The following is a 21,116-nucleotide window of genomic DNA, read 5'->3' on the forward strand; positions in this document are numbered from 1 at the left end:
TTTCTTCCTGAAATCTGCCAGGAACACCTGTGGAAATTTCTTGTCCTCTGTGGCACTTCCGAGGCGAAAGATTGCTGACCTCTGGTTACGGACAGTCAGAAGAGAAGAGAGAGCAAGCAGAAAACATGGCCCCCAGGGCCACTGTGGAGCCCATGTCCATGCTGTTTTGTCACAACTGACTGATGGTAAGAAGAAGGCAGCCTCCAATCTAGGGTGGGTGAAAGGAGATTTCTTCTCCATCAGCCCTAGAGGGTGCATTATAAATGAACACCTTTCTAGACACGAATTTGGAGAAATGAACCTGTTATCCATGCAGCAGTGACCCTTGGGGTGGAGGACACAGCTGGTTGTTAAGAGAACACGGTGAGCAAACATGACTCGGCACCACGTGTGTACCCGTGTGCCACATGAAATCTTCACAGAAGTCTTCGTGATAATTCCTTTCGGTAATGAGGCATACCTGTTCAGAACCCACACCAGAACCAACAGCTTGATCTCTTATTTATACTAAACCTCATCATTTATATATAGTATGAATAGGAATAGTGAGTTTCTGTTATCCTTGTGTTCATTCACCTCACAAAGATTTAGAATTTACTGTGGACCAGGCACCATCAAGACGTGGGCTAATCAAGATAAGCCCAGAGTTATCTTCCTAGAAATTTAGGGGTAGAAAGGTGTTTTGATTTTCCCATCTGATGATTGTCAGAAATGGTAGGTCTTTGAAGAATTTCTTTAGACTATTATTCCAGAATAAAATAGGAGTCTGTTTCACTAACAATTAAGTAAATCTATTCATTCTGAAAACTTTCACTTCTTCCTTGAAATATTTTTCTCTAGTGGTGTCCCCTCAGTTATGAGCATATGCAACTTCTTATCCCTCTTGACTATGTTATTTGAAGTTGTTGCTGCCCCTTTCTTCAGATGTAAACCCACTGATACATGTAAACCTTAGGTAAGGATACAGGTCGTGTAGTTTTTTGCTCTTAAAGGTTAGAGTGCCAGGTGTGTTTAGTGGGTATTGGTGGGGTTTTCTTAGTCATATTTATGCTATTACTTTTTAGTTCATATGAATCTACCTACTTTCTGGATGCAAAATTTGAGGTTGGGGAGTTAGGAGAAATGTACATAAACATTTTAGCAGCAAACAAATGACTTGGCTGTGGTCTGGGTGAATTCCAGTATTTTGAGCTGGGAAGGATGCAATGACAGTAACTGATCTCGAGCAAGTAACCCCTTCTTTTCACTTGAAAGCAAAGCCATAAAGGACAATGTACAAATAATGACAAACCTGCTTACCAAGGACCGTATTACTCTTTTTAAAATTACAAATAAACCCACAAATGTTTGGCTTATAATATCCCCCTAAAATTAATCTGTGTCCCTTACTTGGCACACTTTTGCCTTTATTCATACATGCAACAAATATTTATTGTATACCTACTGTGCGCTGTGCACTAAGCATTGCAGAAGGTACTAGATATACCGCAGAGTAAGACATTACATCTGTATTCCAGAATTCCACATATGGTAGACGAGAGAGAGAAACAGAAACACACAATGACAATCAAGTGTGATAAGAACTATAACCAGGAGAAGCAAGAGGTGATTTGAGGATGAGGGGGTGTTATGCCTACCCCAGCCATTTTCTTTTCTTCTTCTTCTTTTTAAAACATTTATTTATTATTTGAGAGAGGGAGAGAGTGACTGCTGCAGGGGTGTGGTGCAGGAGGGATGGAGCAAGAGGGAGAGAGAGGATCCCAAGCAGACTCCCCGCTGAGTGCAGAGCCCAATGCAGGCTCAATCTCAGGACCCTGAGATCATGACCTGAGCCCAGATCAAGAGTGGGATGCTTAACTGATTGATCACCCAGGCACTGCTAACCCAGCCATTTTCTTTGAGAAAACTGCACACATGAAAATAGTAATTTCCCAAGGAATTGTATTATTTTTGTCAAGTCAATAATTTGAGATTTCTGCATTTACTATATACCACCCAATTCTTCTCTGTTGAAATTTCCTTACGAAATACTTTATGTGATGCTTAAAGAATGTTGAATAATTTCTCACTAATGTAACTGACATCATTTTTGTAACATTTCACAGGAAGTTATAGCAAACGTTTTGCATTACTGAAGATGCACCTTCAAGTGTACAGATTTGCAAGTAATCAGTTGATAACACTTTATAGGAACTGTCTTTGTGTGGTGGGAATTCATTATCATCTGAGCAGATACGGATTTTCATTCTAGTTTAATATTAGGTGGTAACATCAGGCCCTGTCCCTTTTTGACATCAGTAGCACATTTTCCACCTTGCCGAGTCTTCTCATTTTCCGATTTCTGAGGACATTTTGGGTGATGTTGTAAGCAGCCACGGTGGTTTGTTTGCTCATTCTCTTAGAATTTTGTAAAATGTATGTTCTTGTGTTTTCACGGTGTTCAGCACTCCTCACCATCTCCCACAGGGTTTAATTGTTTAGATTCAGTTAAAGTCAACGAACGTGTACTGAGTACACACGGCATGCCAAGTGCTAGGCAAGGCACTGGACACACAGAGAGGCCAGTCCTTGTCCTCAGCCTCAGGTTGCTTAGTAGACTAGAGCGGACTCTGTAGGAGAGACAGTCACCACCCAGCACCTCACACCACAGAGCCTTCCTCAATGCCTGTGCTTCTGAGATTTATCATAGGAAAATTCAAAGTGAGAACCCAGGAGAAAAACAGGTGGGGGGGTGGGGTGGGGACCAAGGTCAAGAGTTAACCTATGAATACTCTTTACAGGAGGAAAATCAACAAAGACATCAAGACCTTGAGGCCTGCAAATGTCTTCTTTTATTCTCCAGCCTTTTGTTAACTTATTTACTATTGAAATAGATCACCCTCTCTGGTTGACATATTTGGCCCAGAAAAATCACATCTTGCCTTTGCCTTGCCCACAAATGGTTGGAGTTCTCACTGTATTCCTATTCTTTCAAGACACTTCAAAATGATTTCTTTGTGTGATGTTAATCTCACCGATTCATATCCTTTAATTCTGATATTCCTTCTAGCGGTTGTTTTTCCCAGGCTTTACCGCCCACCGCGCTCTCTAACCTCTGTCATACTTTGTTGCTGACTCCCTCCTCTTGATCCTGTTCCTTGCTTCCTGTTGTCCCTGATTTTCTGTGTGGATGTTCAGAAACTTTTTAGAGGGAACAAGTTGTATTTTGCAGAACTGCTGTTTCTGTTTTTATAGTAACAATGCATTTGGTTTAAACTCTTTCATCAACCCGGTCAATGGTCCGGCTCCCACTTCTGTCGCTGGAGGGTCTGGAACATTGCCTTCTTTTGGGAAGACCAGAACTGCAGACACATTGCAGGCAATGTCCACTCGGGGAGTGTCTAGCCTTCTTCAGCCTGGCCAGACTCCCCCTATTGGGCTCCACATCCAGGCCTCCCTGACTTACTTCCAGCTCTGACTTTGCCTCCCTCCCCCTCTCCAGCCTTCTTCCTTCCTGCTTCCCTCAATACATAGAGTATTCTCCAGCCTCATGGTTAGCCTCCCAGCTCCCAGCTTCCAGCAACCCTCAGCCTCCCAACCCGCCCCCACCCTACCCATCAACACTTGGGTTTGTTTTCTCATGAGGTGTTAAGGAAAGCAAATTTCTAGAACTCATTCATCAGTGACAGCCTCCCCAGGGCTTTATGCATGTAACACACACACACACACACATACACACACACGCATGCACATTTGGGTTAATAACCCAAATTGGTTTAATTTTGGTGACATTTCAGGCAATATCAGAGAAGTATCTGGGGGGCTTCACACTATTCCACTTAATCCTCTCGATAGCCCTGCCCAAGCTAAAGGGAAAGCCAAACTCATGCTTTTAACATTTTGTCCTCTAGAGGAAGCCTTGGCCATTACTTTGCAGTCCCCTTGTCCTACTAGCTTTTCTGCTGGACCATGAAACAGGGACTGCCATTTTTCATTAGTGAGGGGCAGCCACTGTGTCTCGAGAAAAAGCTATTCTCTCTGCCTCCCTCACCCCCTGACTCTCTTTAAACCAAACATGATTCAGTCTTCTTGACTCCTGACAGCTGGGGGTAGGCTCAGATGTCTGGGCAGAGGCAGTGACTCTGGGACACAAAGATCTGAGTGGGACAAGATTTATTAATATGTGAATTCACCTTCTTCCCATTTCACTCTCCTCTCTTCGTGACAGCCCACCCGTGCACTCCAGGAGTGGCTTTGCTGGTATGGTGTATGGCTTCTGTCTGGTACAACAGAACGAGAAAGGACAGACATCAAAACTGAACATGGACAGAAAAGGAGGGAGGACTTAGCCAGAGAAGGCAAGTCAGTCAAAATAGTAAAGAACTAGTAGGCACGGCGAGGGCGGAGGAGGGAGAGGAACAATATTGTCAAGAGATTGGAGAAGAGTTTGGGGATCTGGCATACGAGAGCCTCTGGGACAGCTGCGAGGTGGCAAAGACTGGAGCGTGCGGGAGGGAATGTGAAAAGTGTTTCTGGCTTATAAATTAGTCTCTTTAAAGTTCATCCAGAAATGCAAGTAAAGAACAGCTTTCTTTCCTTTTTTTCGATTTCTTTTTAAAATCTATTTTTTAAAATTACTTTTTGTTGCCAGATTGTGCTTCTTTATAAGCAGTTTTGTGCAGACATAGAACCAAGATTCACCTATATAACAAAAACTCAGAATTTGGCACTCAGGTACTGGGCTTTCAGCAACTTGCAAAGAAAATCGAGGTATTATTGTTTCTTATCCCATGGCCAACTTCTCTTATCAGACCTTTCCCTTTTCTTCCCCTCCCCAGGCACCCATAGGAATACAAAGACAGGTTTGGAATTTCTGCCAACGATGCCTTTTTATTATACAAACATCTGTTCACAACCTGCTCTGTGACAAGCAAAGATGAATGGAACATGGTCCTAACTTTAAGGGGCTCAAATAGCCACAGGTGAGGTGGTCATAGAACCACTCATTAAAGCCACGCAGTTTGTGCTGACATGGAGGGAGAGGCGAGGCGCTGCGCCTTCTCGGAGCGGGAAACTCCGGGCGCTGCGTGTGTGCTCAGAGTAGGCTTCTGAGTGGAGCTGAGTCTGAGGGGATGAGTACGGGTTGCCAGCCGACCAAATGCAGGAAGGGATAAGGGCATTTCTGGCAAAAGGAAGAGCATATGCCAAGATGCGCAGGAGAAAATAGTACGGTCCCATGAGAAGCATGTCGCGGACGTGGGCTTGCTGCAGGTGGGGTAATAAGGTGAGCGTGTAGTTGTGTGACATTCTGCAAGGCCTTGTGTGCCAGGCGAAGGAGTGAAGACTTGTGTCCTGTAGGCCACGGGGGAGGGGCGATACTGACAAAGTACAGGAGGACGGTGATGGTATCAACTGCTCATGTTAGCAGCGTACTTCTAGTGGGCACAGCTTGGAGACTGGAGGTAGGAAGACAAAGGAAGGAGCCTTGCAGTCACGTAGGGGAAAGCGAAGCATTTATGTAATAAGGCCGTGGCAAGGAAATAGGAGGGATTTGGTCAAAGGGATAGTTTGGTGGTGGGAATGAAAGGATGAGAACCTTCCAGTCGGACACCGGGTAAGAAAGACAAATAGTTTTGATAGTGTTCTTATGTACTTTTTTTTTTAAGATTTTATTTATTTTAGAGAGAGAGAGAGGCAGTGAGAGAGGGAACACAAGCAGGGGGAGTGGGAGAGAGAGAAGCAGGCTTCCCGCTGAGCAGGGAGCCCCATGCGGGGTTCAATCCCAGAACGCTGGGATCATGACCTGAGCCAAAGGCAGACGCTTTAACAGCTGAGCCACCCAGGTGCCCCACCCCCATATTCCTTCTGTGGGCAACTGGTTTGTTGCTCGTTACATGAAATGGAGAATATAGAAAGAGGGACATGATTTGGTTGAGGCAATACATAAAATTTGGGAAATGTTAACTGCAAGGGACATTCAGCTAGAATGTGCAGTAATGCAGGAGAGATACCAGGCCAAAATGATGGCCTCTTTCTGACCATCAACCTCTTCTACATGGTGGACGTAAGAAATACGAGGTATCGATGCCTACAAATAGGACCAATGATGAAAGTTGGAGTATTTTACAGGTTTTTGTGTTATGCATTGATAAAACGCATTGAGGATAGGTTCATGTTTGTTACTAATGGCATGTACTGTTCATGGTGAGATGTAATTATATCTCCTAAGAAATGAATGCTTTGTAGACTGTGTGTACTTACCATGCTTGTGTTAAGAGATCTGAACTGGATTAATCTTCTTTCTTGGCAAAACTATACCCCCATAGTTTTCTTCGCCAGAAAAAGAGGCTATTAGGACCAGTTGAAAGCAATGAGGTTAATGACAGAAAGAGAAAGATCTTAAAATCTCGTTTTCAGCTGTGAAGGGAGGTTGGTTGGGAGGCCACAGCAATGGTCAGGTGAACCTGCTAAGAGTTTTCTAAGGGCCAGAGGTAGAAGAGCTAATCAGAAGGCAACAGGCCGAATTCCTGCCAGATTTCATTCTCTGAAAGAGATTTTCCTATGTAGATGTAAAGGTAAGTACCAACCACTCTCTACTAGCTGAGAGAGTGTGTGAGAAGGACAGAGAGAGAGCATTAAAAAAAGAACTGTTTGAATCCGGAGTTAACGCCAAAATCCCCTAGTCTAAAATTAACCAGAGATTGTTTCCATAATCTTTCCAGTCATTAATAATTGTGCTTCTCATTTTTGTTAGGCCTTGTATCATATATACTGTATTTAAATTTTTATTTAAAAAAGCTCCTGGTAACCTTTGACATGAAGATTTGTGGTTTGGAGTTAATTCACGTCTGATTTTCATTGGGTTGCAGGACACAGTGGGAATCCATGTGCATTCTCTGCCCCTACTACATTTCTGTTTGCTGGTGGTTTAAAAGTAGTTCCTTTATTTTTAATCTTAAAACAATCCATTTTGTAATTTTCTGATGTTAGTGAATTAACATTAGTGTCCTTTTTGATCAAAGATTTCCAGAAAGAAAAGAAAACTCTGTTCATGGAACATTCAGTCAAAACACAGGGTATACTAGGATTCAGAACATTTCATAGAAATTAAATTCTGTACCTTCCAAGTTAATGTGCTGTGGTCTCAAGGTGGGTTAGGAAGACATGCTGGAGGGTTCAGGCAAGACTGGATTAAAAAAGGTGGAGTTGTGGGATTAACTCCCATTGGCTAGGGAGGATTAGTTTTCCAGGCAAAGCCTAGAGAGAGGTTTCTTAACAGCACTGCCTGGACACTGGAAGGATTTTCCCCCACCCCCAGACCATGTTTAATTGTAGCTTCCCCAAAGCACCGTGTATTAATATTGAGGGGAGAGTGACTCACAAACTGAATAAATTGTCACCAAGAGCATGGGGGTTTACTGGTGAATATACTAACTGCGGGGAATCCAGAAACGAAGGACAGGTCCTGGTGTGACTGCTGACTGTCAAAGTCCCTAGCGGTCTCTGAGCTTCCACATACTCTAAGAATAATAGGGGCTAATATGTATTGAACATTTCCTAAGTCCCAGGAACTATTAGCATTTTGTGTACATCTCATTTAATCCTCACATTCTGCTGTGGGATGGGACTATAATCCTCTCCATTTTGCAGATGAGGAAGTCCAGGACCACAGAAGTTAAGTCGTTTACTCAAGTTCATATGGTCAGTAATGACAGCTTGGATTCCGATCCGGTGGACAGTCTCCCTTACCCATAACGTTACACCACATCCTAAAGTGAGGGGAAAGGACTAGAGGACCACCATGAGGGTCCTTAGGGCCCTACCAGTGTGAGTGTGCCAGTGTGTGTGGGGGGGGCGGCAGAGATCTATTTAGGCTGGGACTTCACAGCGTTCAGCTCCACCCATTGCTTCCCACCACCAGAGAATCTTTTGGGAATATGTCTTCACTGCTAGGCTACAGATAGCAGTGCAGCACTTGGTTTGGTCCTGTGCCCCGCAAGGATCCTTAACCAGGGCCGTTCCTTTCTGAGCACGTGGGTTAAGTCAGATCTCCGTGGTAGTGGGACCTCGGAGAAACGAAGCCGCAGCAGCGTTGGCCGCAGAGCAAGAAGCTGCAAGCGGCAGGCTCGCCGCGAGCTGCCGTGAAAGGGACCACAGTAAACCGGGAGCAGCCATTGGGGCTGGGGCTGGGTTTCGGGGTCAGGACCTGGCCAGGGGCTGTGCCCCCCCAAAACCAACAGCAGCAGTACCCTCAACAACTGGCCAGCTCAGGCTAAGAAGCCGGTTGCGCTTGGGGAAGGGGGGCCGGCCAGGCAGTCGCTGGAAGCTGTCGTGGAGGTGAGGGAAGGAGAAGGGGAAGGAAGGAACCGAGGAACCAGAGGGACTTGGAGCCAAGGGGAGAGGGGCCCTGGTCACACTAGTGCGAGCCGCGCAGGACGAGGCGACAGCGCGAGCTCGAAGGAGAGGGCAAGAAGCAGGCGGCTACGAGCTACCAAGCAGAGGAGGAAGTGGGAGATGCGCCGCTTCCTGTAGAAGCACGCTGACTGGAGACAAAGCTGGGTGGGGACTAGTCCCGGGGCTGAGGCGCCGCGGCCACACACGCGCAGCGCGCGGCGGCCGCTCCGTGGCAGCTCGTACTACCGCGGGGCTGGGCTGGGCGGCGCGGGGCGGGGCGGGGCGGNCGGGCTGCGCTGCGCCGGGGCTCGCCTGCACACTCCGGCTCGCGCACGGACACCAGCCGCTCTCGACCGGCCGCGGGCGCCAAGGTAAAGGGGACGCCGTGGGGCTCGCTCCTTTCTCAGCGAGCAAGTGACCCCCGCCGGCGGTTTTCAGGGCGGATTCCTGAGGGAGGATAGGGACTGTGCTTCGGGATTGGGGGAAAGGATTAGGATGGGTTCTTTGAGAAGGGCTTTTGAGAATGACCAAATCTGTGGCACATTTGCCTTAAAAAAATCATCATTAGCGCCGAGCTTTGGTGATTTGTCAGGAAAGCACACTCCCTGCGAGGAGCCGTTAGCATAGTTCTCTCGGAAGAGAAGCAGGGATCGGTTGAAATCAGTTGGGGCTCGGAAGCTGTGGGCTCATGATCTGAGCGTTGCGTTCCCCTCATTTTAAGGCTGTAAGTGGAGGAAGATGTTGGTTATATTATCTTTCTTACACATTTCACTGAGGTGTCTTCTGTGTTGCAGTATGACTGTGATTTAGCTTTTTTTCTTTTCTCTCTTTCTTCCTTTTTTTTTTTTTTTTTTGGTTATATCCTTTTGTACTCAGAATTTCCCAACAAAGACTGGAATTGCGTATGTGAGGGGCAGTATTTACCGTTTTAAAAAAAAGGTGTTTTCCTCCCTCTGCTCTGTGCAGCTGCTTTTAGGATAGCCTCAGAAACAGCTACCATTAGCCGGTAGGTCTGCTCCTAAAGTTGCATCCTTTCTCAGAGGAGCGTGGCGGGTTTAACTTGTCCAGAATCAGATGTGTATGGGTTTGATGTCGGTGTGGATTGTGTTCATCTGTGGGTCAAGATGCACATTAACCTCAATGGGGGACAAAATGTGAAAGTGGAGCTGGGTTATTTCCTGACCTGTATACCCCGTAAACAGAGCCAAATAGTAAAATCAGAACGCAATTTTTGTTCTTCGATTATCTTGAGCAATGGATTCTGTTAATGAGAGTCCATGACCATGACCTGTTCAAATTTATGAATGATATGTAAAAGTCCAATAAATAGGTCTAACAGAGTGAAAATGACATTGTGAGATTTCTTTGGCAAGGTATGTAGGAGAAAGAAAGAGTTTAAGACCCTGGTGAAGCATGATTTAAGAAATTAAGCTTTGTCTCCAGTGGGAAGTGTGGGTGAGCAATAAATGGTCATTGATAGGAGGTTTTTTTCTTGAATTTTTAGGATGAAAGGAAAGACATTTTCAAAGGAAAGAAAGAATTGCTTATAGTGGAGTAAAAAATAGTAAAAAGGTCATATTTAGACACTCACAAATTCTTAAAATATAGGTTTTTAAACAATATGCCGTTGAGAGTGTATATGCTTCCTCCTTTATCACCGTTCTCAGTTATGAAGAACTGTAAGGTCTGTTTTTTTAATGCCATCTTTCTGAAATTGATTTGGTGTCTCAAAATTTGTGGTGTAGCAGCTCATTTTCAGAGATAAGAATCTTTACACTAAAGAAAAAAATGTCTACTTTTCTGAGGTTACTTGTTAAACTTGTACTGTGTCTAAGGGGCAAAATATTGCTGGTTTTGAAACCATGGAGTTTCCCTGTGGACTCATTGAATTTAATCAAACCTGTAGGCTATCGATAAGTCATTCCATGTATTTCAGAGTTGCACTTTGCCTTTCCCTCCTAAAGTATAAAATCTGTGAAGATAATCTTCCACAGAGGAGATGGAGGGTAGATCTTGGATCCAGAATGCCCCTAATCGGAGTTCCATGATCAAGCCGCCTGTCATTAAATGAAGTAGAAAGTTGGGAATCTGGGCTCTATGAGGATGGGGCTCACCCCTTGGTACTTACTCATCTACAGGCTGTGTATTCACTGGATCGTGCCAACACCCTGCTTTGTTTGAGGATGTGTAGACAATCTGCGTTATTCTTCTCTGTGTGTTTCACAAAAGAGTAAGAAAATGAAACCTTGGCCCTTAGGCGCAGGAGAGTCAAGAGGGCCCCCTGTTCTCTTTCATAAAACAGCTGAGAGCTGCCTATTTTCTGCACCGCACGTAACATTTCCTTAATTGTTCAATTCCATCTTGAAGCACAACATTAGTGAGTAACAGCTGATCAGTAACTGTGATGGTAGAAGGTTTAGGAAAAAGATAAAAATGCTTCACTGCTATAAAATGAGGCTCTTTCCCCTTGTTCTGGCCATATGGAATATTGAAAGACATAATGCTTTTGCCCAGAGTATTCAGGGGCTTTTGAGGGAGTTGCCATCCAGTAAAATTTTAATCGTATGGTTTTTTTTCTGCCAGATGGCCAATGGCTGAGTGGAAACATGGCTCCATTATTTCATGGCCAGCCCTGGGCCTCATATGGTGGACACATAGTGAATGTATTTGGCGGACTGACTTTTTTAGCCCACTTCAGAAGGCAGGTCTAACTTTTAAGTATAAAAGCTCTATCGTCAAAGCAGAAAGCCAGTTCAAAAAGACAACTGTGGGTAGAATAAAAGAACATTGTGGAGTGAAAAGAACACGGGCTTCAAGAGTCAGGCAGATCTGCCTTTGAATCCTACCGCTGGTTCTTACTACCTGACCCGGTACGTTAACGTATAAACCTTAGTTTCTTCGTTGTAAAGACAAGTTAATAGGACATAATCAGGGCTTAATTTTTGTTTGTTTTGTGGTGCTTTAGTTTTGCTTTTGTGTGTGACTATGTGAGTACCTGGTACGTAGTAGGTACTCAGATGTCAGTTTTCCTTCCCTGGTGGCATAAGGAAAAGTTAGCATATTTTCCACCTTTGTCACTACCTCCAAGGTTCCAGGAGACACTTTTTTTTTTTTTTTTAATTGGAGTAAAATATGTATAACATAAAATTTCCCATTTTAACTATTTTTAAATAAATCTTCTGAGGCATGAAGTATATTGACATTGTTGTATAATCATTACTACTTATTCATCTGCAGATCTTTTTCATTTTCTCAAACTGAAACTATTCCCACTAAACGATAACTCCCCATTTCCTCCTCCCCACAACCCCTAGCAACCACCATTCTACTTTCCATCTCTGAATGTGACTACTCTAGGTACCTCATACACGTGGAATCCTACAGTATGTCTTTTTGGGACTGGCTTCATTCACTTACTACTATATGTCTTCAGAGTTCATCCATGTTGTAGCAGATGTCAGAATTTCCTTTTTTTAGGCTGCATAATATCCCATTGTGTGTATATACCATGCATTGTTTATTCATTCATCTGTTGGACACTGGGGTTGCTTGCATGTTTTAGCTATTATAAATAATGCTGCTGTCAACATGGTTGCACAGTTATGTGTTTGAGTCCCTGCCTTCACTCTTTTTGGGTACCCAGAATTGAATTGCTGGATCAGACTGTAATTCTATTTAATTTTTTGAAGAATGGCCATCATATTTTCCACAGTAGCTGTACCATTTTATAATCCTATAGCAGTGTACTGGAGTTCCAGTTTCTCTTCGTCACCAGCACTTGTTATTTCTTGGAGGGTTTTTGTTTGTTTGTTCTTGATAGTAGTATACTAATGGGTATGAATTGGTATATCTTTGTATTTGCAATTTGCATTTCCCTAAAGATTAGTGAAGTTGGACATCTTTTCATGGGCCTGTTGGCCATTTGTGTATCTTCTCTAGAGAAATGTTTACTCAAATCCTTTGCTTATTTTTTAATTGGATTGTTTTCAAGGAGATATTTTTAAATGGTGAGATCTTTTAACATAGTGTGTCCTAAAGATCCTGATTATAATATTTGTATTTAATCTCCTGCATATACCAGTATTATCCCTGCTCAAGTAAAATACTTCTCTCAGAAGTAACTTTTAAAATCAAAAAGAGAAAGTAAGAAAATCTGCATAGCTCCTGATAATTGGTGATATCAAGAACCCGATAGTGAAAATCAGGGGTGCCTGGGTGGCACAGCGGTTAAGCGTCTGCCTTCGGCTCAGGGCATGATCCCGGCGTTCTGGGATCGAGCCCCACATCAGGCTCCTCTGCTATGAGCCTGGCTGCTTCCTCTCCCACTCCCCCTGCTTGTGTTCTCTCTCTCGCTGGCTGTCTCTATCTCTGTCAAATAAATAAATAAAAATCTTTAAAAAAAAAAGAAAAAAAGAAAAAATAATAAAAAAAAAAGAACCCAATAGTGAAAATCAAACCCCTATTGTAGACAGTCACACTAGTGACCCTGCTGGTCACATGTGGATCAGGCTACTACAAAGAGGCACTGGGGGACTGTCATTCCCACATCTTTCTAGTTTCCTCTCATTAGCTGGATGAGAAAGAATACCCCATAGTTGGCAGGGCCAGAAAAAGGGAAGAGCATCTTAAGTACTAAATTGTTTTCCAGCTCTTTATAATGGAGAGGATTAACCTATGGAGAATGGGCTATGGTAGTTACAAAACAAGAGATTCCTGAGAGCGGTTTCTACTAATGAAATGTAATTCTAATCTGAATTTCACTTTTGAAATCACTTTTGAAAATAGAGAATCCTTCTGGGTTTCATTTCCCATTACACATTTCACCCCTGATTCTGAAACTGGTGAGGCAGTGTATGGACAGAGCTGAGGGGAGTTGGGCAGGAAGATGAAGTGGGACTCTGTTAAGAGCAACAATGTCTGAGATTTATGGTGTGGGTATGGAGGTTGACCTTGAATGGTTTGAAGAGCTCCTGAATGATCATATGTGAAATTCTTGCAATGCACTCTTTGTGTGTGTTGGTTGGTTGGTTGAATAATGAACCCCACTTCGTTTAATTTGCAAATCTATTTATTCTACAATTACTGGGAGGATCCATGACGGACTTTACTAGATCCAGGTGGAGAAGGGAATTACAGAGCTGTGTTAAGATTTAGTCCCTGGCCTGTGACCTCATAGAATGGTACAACTGAAAATGACCTGGGGATGAGCTTGACATTCATCAGACTCTCCATGATGGATAATAGAAGAGGCCCAGAATATAAGTTACCTTTCTAGAGTTGCACAGATGATTAATATCTTACCCCCCAATTCAGTCTCCATTTCACCTCCCTCCATATTAGGGCAAATGGACAGAGAAAGTCTTTACACTTTGTCACTTTTAAAATTGTAAGACGAAATTATTTTCTTTAAAAAGAAGACCGTAATGTTTAAATTTAATATCCTATGTAAGTATGCAGTTTCTCTGTTCAAATTTGTTCAAATGTAAAGATGCCACACTGGAATTTGAGATTCAGATTTTCAGGTAAGAGTATTAGAGATGTATATATATGTTCCCCCAAACTTTTATGTTAAAGAAAATAAGCTGTATTTAATGGGAGTCATTGTTCAGAAAATCTCTAGGAGACTTCACTAAACATTAAAGAGAGGGAGCTCTATCTTAAACTCTAGTGATAACATGTTTCTTAGAAATGGTACCACTGTATGCCAAGGTTTGAGATAAGACAGGATCAGCTCTTTTATCTCTTGGCAAATATATGTAAACAGTCAAACTCTTACTGGAGAGGCTTGGGAAAACCAGTCCCTTGACTCCTTCCTCTCTGTTCCTTTGGCCTTTCCTTGTCTGCCTGACAGCCTGTTTGTCAGGGTCAGACCTTCCCACAATCCTCTCCTCAGGCACCTAGCACTCAGAGCTAATAAAGAGGGTCTAAGTTGGGTTTTACTCCACATCCACTGGAACATCAGCAGGGCCATTGCTATTCTTTGAAAACCCTTTTCTTCTTTTTTTGCATGTCATATGTTACTATCACCTATGCATTTTGAATAAATCCATTAAACCCAAGTCCTGCCTTTATTTATTACAGGTGACCTTACTTCTGTTTATCTGAGAAGGCATATGTTACAGGCTTCCTCAACCTCATTACTTACCACCTCAGAATTTCTCTGTGTCTCCATTCATTCTCTTCCCCTGTCTTCCTCGGCCAAATTAACATAGCCTTTTGCTGAAGCCAGGAGTTAAACTCTCTACTTGGACTCTCCATTCCATTTCCTTTTACTTTGTAGGGGACTATGTTCTGACAATAATTCTATCTCTTTCTTATGTATTTGGTTTCTTCTTTTTATTGGCCCTTTCCTCTTTGCCTGCAGATGTGTTCACACACATAAATTTAAAATTACACCTGCTGCCAACAAAGCTTCCCCTTTTATAACCTCTATTAAACTGTTCTTTTACCTGTAGAGGAAGAAAAATAGTTTTCCCACTACCCTTCTAAGTTCTCATCTAGGAACCCTGTAGGAAAAGGCAGATTAATAAGAGAAAAGCAAACAGGTTTATTAACATGTGTACCTCATGTATACATGGGACATACCCAGGGAAAAGTGAGTAACTCTCAGTGGTGGCTTAGAATTCAGGCTGAAATACCATCTTCAGCTCAAGACAGAGAAGGGGGAGTAGAGGAGGCCAGTTATGGGAAGGTGATCAGGAAAAACATGGTAAATAAAAGTAAGATTCCTTATGCAGACTTAAGTTCATGCCTGTCTACTGACTAGAGTCTAGTGATTTAGTCATCCTTCTCTTCAGGTAGGAGAGGGAGGCACCCTTATAAATGGAGATTTCCTTTATAAATGTAAATTTCTCTCACACAAACGGTAACTTCTAGTCTGTTTTCAGAATTTCTCCTGTGTCTGCTGTTTCCCAGAATAACCTGCTCAAAATAATCCTTATGTCAAGGAGGCATATTTTGGGGTGGCACATTCTGCCACCCTTCGTAGTTCTCTGGAGGCTCCTAACTTCCTCACTAACTCCCAAGCTCTGCTCCCTAAATATGTTTGTTCTCAAGATTTTAATTTCTGCCCCTTAATTTCTCCCTCTCCCTTTATCAGATCCTTTTCTATGATTTCAGTCATTGTCACCAAGCAGGTCAGTTCCAAATTTGATCCTTCATCCTTATCACTCATGTGCTGTCTAAACTTGTACATCAAGCACCCTGCAAACATTCATCCCACTGAAAATGAAACTCACATGTCCAAATCAGTGCTACCATTGCCTTTCCTCACTCAAAACCATCTCCTACCTGATTCCCTGACTATTAATGACACCCCATTCTCTCAGTCCCTCACTTATGAAAACTCAATTTCAGTTTTTCTCAACAACTGTCAAGTTGTAGCCAATCCCATAGCTTTTTGCACTGTCATTAGGAACATATCTTGACACTATCTACTCTTTTCCATGTTGATAGCTGGTGTCTTAGTTCAGGCCCTCATAACCTCCAGCTGGGCTGGTTTGTTTGTGTTCTTGCCTCTCCCTAGAATAACTTTTCTACTTCCCCTTCCACACTTCACCCCATAGTCTTACTTCTATGAATAACCAAAATCCATCTGTTCTGTAAATTCTACCTCTTCCATGAAGCCTTTCTCGGTTTCTTTTTTGCCCTCCCCAGAAAGAAACAATCTTTACCTCTCCTGAAATCTTTTGTTCTTTCTTCACAGCGGTTAGCACATTTTTGTGTGTAATGGCAATCTGCATTTTTTCCCTTTGGGCCAGCTCTTTGAGGACAGTGGCCACACCCATTTCCATCTTTGTCTTCCTTATAGCACACAAATACACTTTTATGGGGGTTTTTTTTTAGTATATATTTTTTAAATTTTTTTATTTTAATTTTTTAGTATATTTTTAATTTCAGCTTTATTGTGGTATAATTGACAAATAAAATGGTAAGATATTTAAAATGTACAATGTGATGATTTGATACACTATATATTGTGAAAGGATCCCCTCTATTGAGGTAACTAACATGTCCCTCACTTCACATATCTTTTATTTTGTATGAGTGTGTGTAAACATTTAAGTTCACAAACGCAGTTTACAATTTTTTTTATTTAATGAACTTTCTTTCGTCACTTATTTTTTGGTGCAGACTAGGCTAGATACTGTCAGAGCTCTCTAGGAGCTCATGAACTACAGGGGAAACAGGCAAATGCTGACATAATTACAATCCAGTTGGTCAGCGTGTCCACAAGTCTTAACTGCATGTCTGCAATGTGCCACGTGTCCTTCAAGGGGCCAGAGAGACTTGGATGTACAAAACAGGCCAGTTCTTTGTTTTCTTGGAACTCACATTCTAGTGTTGGGAGAGATCCAGTAAACACATAAACAAATGGCTTTTAGATCTGGCTGCACATTCGATATCACTGAAGGGTACTTTGAAAAAAATACCCAGGTCCAAACCTCAGCCCAGGCTATTAGATCATAGCCAAGTTTGGACCCCATCACCAGAAATACAAGAAAATATCAGGTAGTGAGAAGTGCTGAGATGGATGAAAATAGAAATGGGTTGAATGATGGAGATTGTGCGTATGATGGTGGTGGTGATGGGAATGTGCAGTCCCGGAAGACCTCTCTGAGGAAGTGACATTTGAACTGAGACGTGGTGAGGAGAACGCCATGTGAAGATCTAGGGAGAGAGGGTCCCCAAGCAGGTGTAGGTGCCTTCCTGATGTAAGGATGGGGTGAAATTCCAGAGGAAATATGTCCCTTTCACCTATGTGTATAATATCCTATGGAATAGGTCTTTCCAGAAAGCAGCTTTTCCGTTAAACTAGGCAGACTCCAAATGCAGCACACTTGGCTGTTCTGTGGAGTACTTGGTCTGGGTTAAATTTTATTTAGATCAAATTGATTTATACAGTCAGGAAGACTGCTTTGTTTAATTATATTTTTCTACACTACAATCAGCACTACAGGGCTTGTTGTCTGAATTAAATGCCAATGTTATTGTTTAAAATAACCTCAGGAATTTGATATTATCTCTCAGAGGAACAAAGTAGAGAAAGCAATGATTTCTGCCCTTAATTCTGTTTGGAGGAACCAAGGAAAACCTCACAGAGGAGTCATTCAAACCACCCAGAGTCAAGCTCTCGCTCATGGTTGGATGAGCGAAGATCAACACCTTTCAGCAATCAAGTTGAGAACTAGCATTTGCCAGGCATGCTGTTTGTGCTGCTGTGTGCTGAATACTTTATATACATTACTGTTTGCCATGAGTTTAAAAACCCTATGAGATAAGAAGAGTGTTTTTCTATCAGACACTTGTGGCTACTGGTAAAGGAACACCCTACTAAAATGGCCTAAACAACAGAATTTGCCTCAAGGCATTCCTGAAGGAATGGTAACTCCAGAGTTATTCACAACTGGGCACTGTTCTGGGCAACCTGCGTTCTTCTCTTCCACCTGTTCTGACGTCCTTAACAGGTTGGCGTGCTGTCTTAGGCTGGCCCCTTCCCGTGCTGAGATGGCTGCTTTCAGAGTAACAGCTGGATTTCAGTACCTAGAGGCAAAGTGAAGGGACTTGTTTCTTTTCACGTACCTCGGAGCAGTGTGACAGAAAAGCTGTCTCCAGCTGAATTTCCCCCACAGTTCACGTGCCTTATCTGTAGAGACTAGGCAGATGGAACCGCTGTGATTGGCTTATGTGAGAGTTTCCTCCTCAGGCCATGGAGCAGCCCTTCCTCTCTGAAGAACACAGTCACCAGATCCCAGAGACAAGGTCTGGTTCTGTTAGCAAAGCAGAAGGAGTTAATGATTATCAGGTAGGCAGTCAATGGAGTCTGACACCATTATTATTCCCAGTTTGTAAGTGAAGATATCAAGGCTCAAAAAGGCTAAATAACACATCAAGATCACACAGCTTGGAGTTGAACAGTGTTTCCATGCATTTCCCTTTGGAAAACACACACATACACAAACAAAGAGCTTGTTTTTGTTAATGGTGGTGGTCTAGGTAGATTGGAGAAAAATCCTGAAAGAAAATACAAAATGGCTAATGCGAGACTTAGCAAAGAATAACCTTCTAAACATATCATTCCAGAAGAAAATACATCAGCTCCTATAAAGCAATAAGAATATCATTTAATTTAGACAACATTTAATTTAGTCTTATATTATCTCATTGTAAACACACACACACACACACACACACACACACACACACACACACACACACACACGAGTTTTCCCGACTGGTCAGTTAAATCAATTTGATGTAAATAAAATCCGCTCTGGGCCAAGACAGGAGCTAGAGAGGCCAAAGGCTCTGTGTATGGCGCCTGTTGGACTTAAATGAAAGCCTTGTTTTCTCTAGAGAGGTATGTATTTTGTTGATTACAGCACCTGTAAGAGAAGAATGACTAATCTCTGGAATTCCTGATTATGAGTTATTTTGAAAATTGGTTTTCACTTTCCAACTCTGGGGCAACATGCACTTCCATCACTGTTGCCTTGTCTTCACGGTTCCTACTTTCCGCAGTGGTGGTGGTGTATTTGAGAGGCTCCCTAGGTGAGGCAGCCATAGTGGAAAGGGGAAATTTCGAAGTAGAATTGCTGACATTACTGTGTTTTGACTGCTTGTCTCAGGGTGTGCTTGCTTTGCGTCCTCGTCAGAGCAGACTAACGGATTAATAGTAGGAGTACCTTTGCTATGATAAATGATGGAGTGCTGCCTACTCATATTTGCATTTTTAAACAGAAAGTAAAGTAAATTTCTAGGCTTTGCTAACAGAGCTTTGTGTAAGAAGGGTATTTATCTGATCTGTACGGAAATGAGAAAAATGGTGAAAAAATTTTAACAGGGAAAAATATCTGTCATTTTAGAGTCTTTTTGGAGAACTGAGCTGATCCTTTGCCATTTTTAAAAAATCTCATGAATGATGGTGGTGTTTAGGGAATATTGCTGTGGATGAACATTTAAATAATTTCACTAAGAAAAAAAAACCTTGCTATTGAACAGACCCTAGATTTTCTTTTAATTAAAATAATACAAAAGTTAAGAAAAGGTGAAAATTTCTAGGTAAAAAATTATTTGTTTTTTTACTATAAGTCTTAACCCTCAAATACGGTAGTGTATAAAATAATTTTCTAAGGCTTAATACATAGGCAAACATAGTAGTTAAAGAATACCAGTTTGGAATCAGAATCTGTCTTGAGCAAGTTACTTTCTATGCCCCAGTTTCATCATCTATAAAATGGGAAATAATAATGACAATACTTACCTCACAAAATTGTCAGGAGAAAATTATATAATATATTAAAATGTTTACATAGCAGAGCACGTGACCTAGAGTAACTATTTAGAAGTACAGCTATTCAATTATTATCGTTACCACAAAGCTGGAGTAGAGTACCTTTTGTTCTATCCATGGGATTCTTACCAAATTCCAGCAGAAGTGATTGTTATGGCCCAACGTTAGTCACAGATACAAGGAACTTGGAGTGAGGAATCACCCGAGGAGGCCTATTTCTCTCGGGTAACCAGATGTCGATGTTTTGACTTAAAGAGTCCACTCAGCCTTGCACTATTTGTCCAGTAATTTATGCGCTCAGTCATAAATATTTCCAGTTTTCCTTCCAAACTCATGATAGGCTTACTTTACACTTCTGTGTCCACTCCAGTTAAGTGTAGCCGCATCTCTTGTATTAGCCAGTGAAATGAGAGTAGAAGTCCTCGTTACCCCTTCCGGGAAGAAGTTCTAAGAACCAAGATGTGAGCGCAGTCCTTGGCAATTGGCAGAGGCAGAAGCAGAGAAATGGGGGCTGCACTCTTAAGCCTGGGTCTTGGAGTAAAGGCATCATAGGGATGGGCCTCTCCACTGACTGGCGATGGACATGTAGTGGGAGTGAGAAATAAGCTTTGCTGTCCTACACCAAGATTTTGGGGTTGTTCATTACCACACAGTATAACCTAGCCCATCCTGACAGACTCATTCTGGTTATCCCTTCAAACTCTAGAGGAAAAGTAGATTATTGGTAACAGTATGTAAAATATGTAGCTACTCGGAGGCAGTAATTTCTAATAACTATTTTGTGTATGTGTGTGTGTTATATGTTGTGTTATATGTAAGCATCAGGAGATAGAATTTTAAGTTAAATAGATTTATAAGTTTCCATTTAAATTTCTTTCAAAGTAAGGTTTATTTCCAATTCATATGGAGGAAAACCGACATACCAAAATTACCAGCCTATTTTTTTTTTTTTTTTAAGAGAGGGTCAACTATCATGCCAAAGTCAGGACTCAGAATTCTAGGCCTGATACTATCGTTGGAAAATGGTGCTTTGTGAAGCAAAGAATCTTTCTAAGATAAGATAACAGACTAAACCACACCCACGGCCTTTATCTCCAATAAGAAAATGGTCTTCCTCAAGCCCAATGTCACTGTTCCAGTTACAAACAATGACACTACTATCTAGAGGGTCTTAAATAATATGTATTGAATGAATGAATGAAAGTAGTCCACGGTTTTTCCAAATGTTTGGACTCTTTCGTGTTTGCCTTTTAAGGATTTATTTATTTATTTAAGCGCACGCGTGCTGCCTATGTACATGCAGGTGGAAGGGGCAGAGGGAGAGAGAGGGAAAGTCCCAAGCCAACTCAGCACTGAGCAGGAGCCCGACCTGTGGCTCCAAATCACCACCCATGAGGTCATGACCTGAGCCGAAAGGAAGAGTGGGACACTCCGCTGACTGCACCACCCA

At 42.3% G+C, this 21,116-nt stretch overlaps 1 protein-coding gene across 4 annotated transcripts in view; it reads left to right on the forward strand.

Annotated features, from left to right (window-relative positions):
* GNG2 (G protein subunit gamma 2) overlaps window positions 1-21,116 on the forward strand; it is a 126,016-nt gene that overhangs the window by 3,424 nt on the left and 101,476 nt on the right. For 2 of the 4 annotated variants that reach the window (XM_034648483.1, XM_019807225.2), the window contains exon 2: window positions 22-185. The gene's annotated coding sequence lies outside the window, so the exon portion shown is untranslated. Of the gene's footprint in view, window positions 1-21; window positions 186-8,561; window positions 8,745-21,116 lie in introns of those variants that run through there. The other 2 variants (XM_019807227.2, XM_011233906.3) reach the window with 2 other exon arrangements.

This window comes from Ailuropoda melanoleuca, chromosome 20, assembly GCF_002007445.2.
Source record: "Ailuropoda melanoleuca isolate Jingjing chromosome 20, ASM200744v2, whole genome shotgun sequence".
Lineage (NCBI taxonomy): Eukaryota > Metazoa > Chordata > Mammalia > Carnivora > Ursidae > Ailuropoda > Ailuropoda melanoleuca.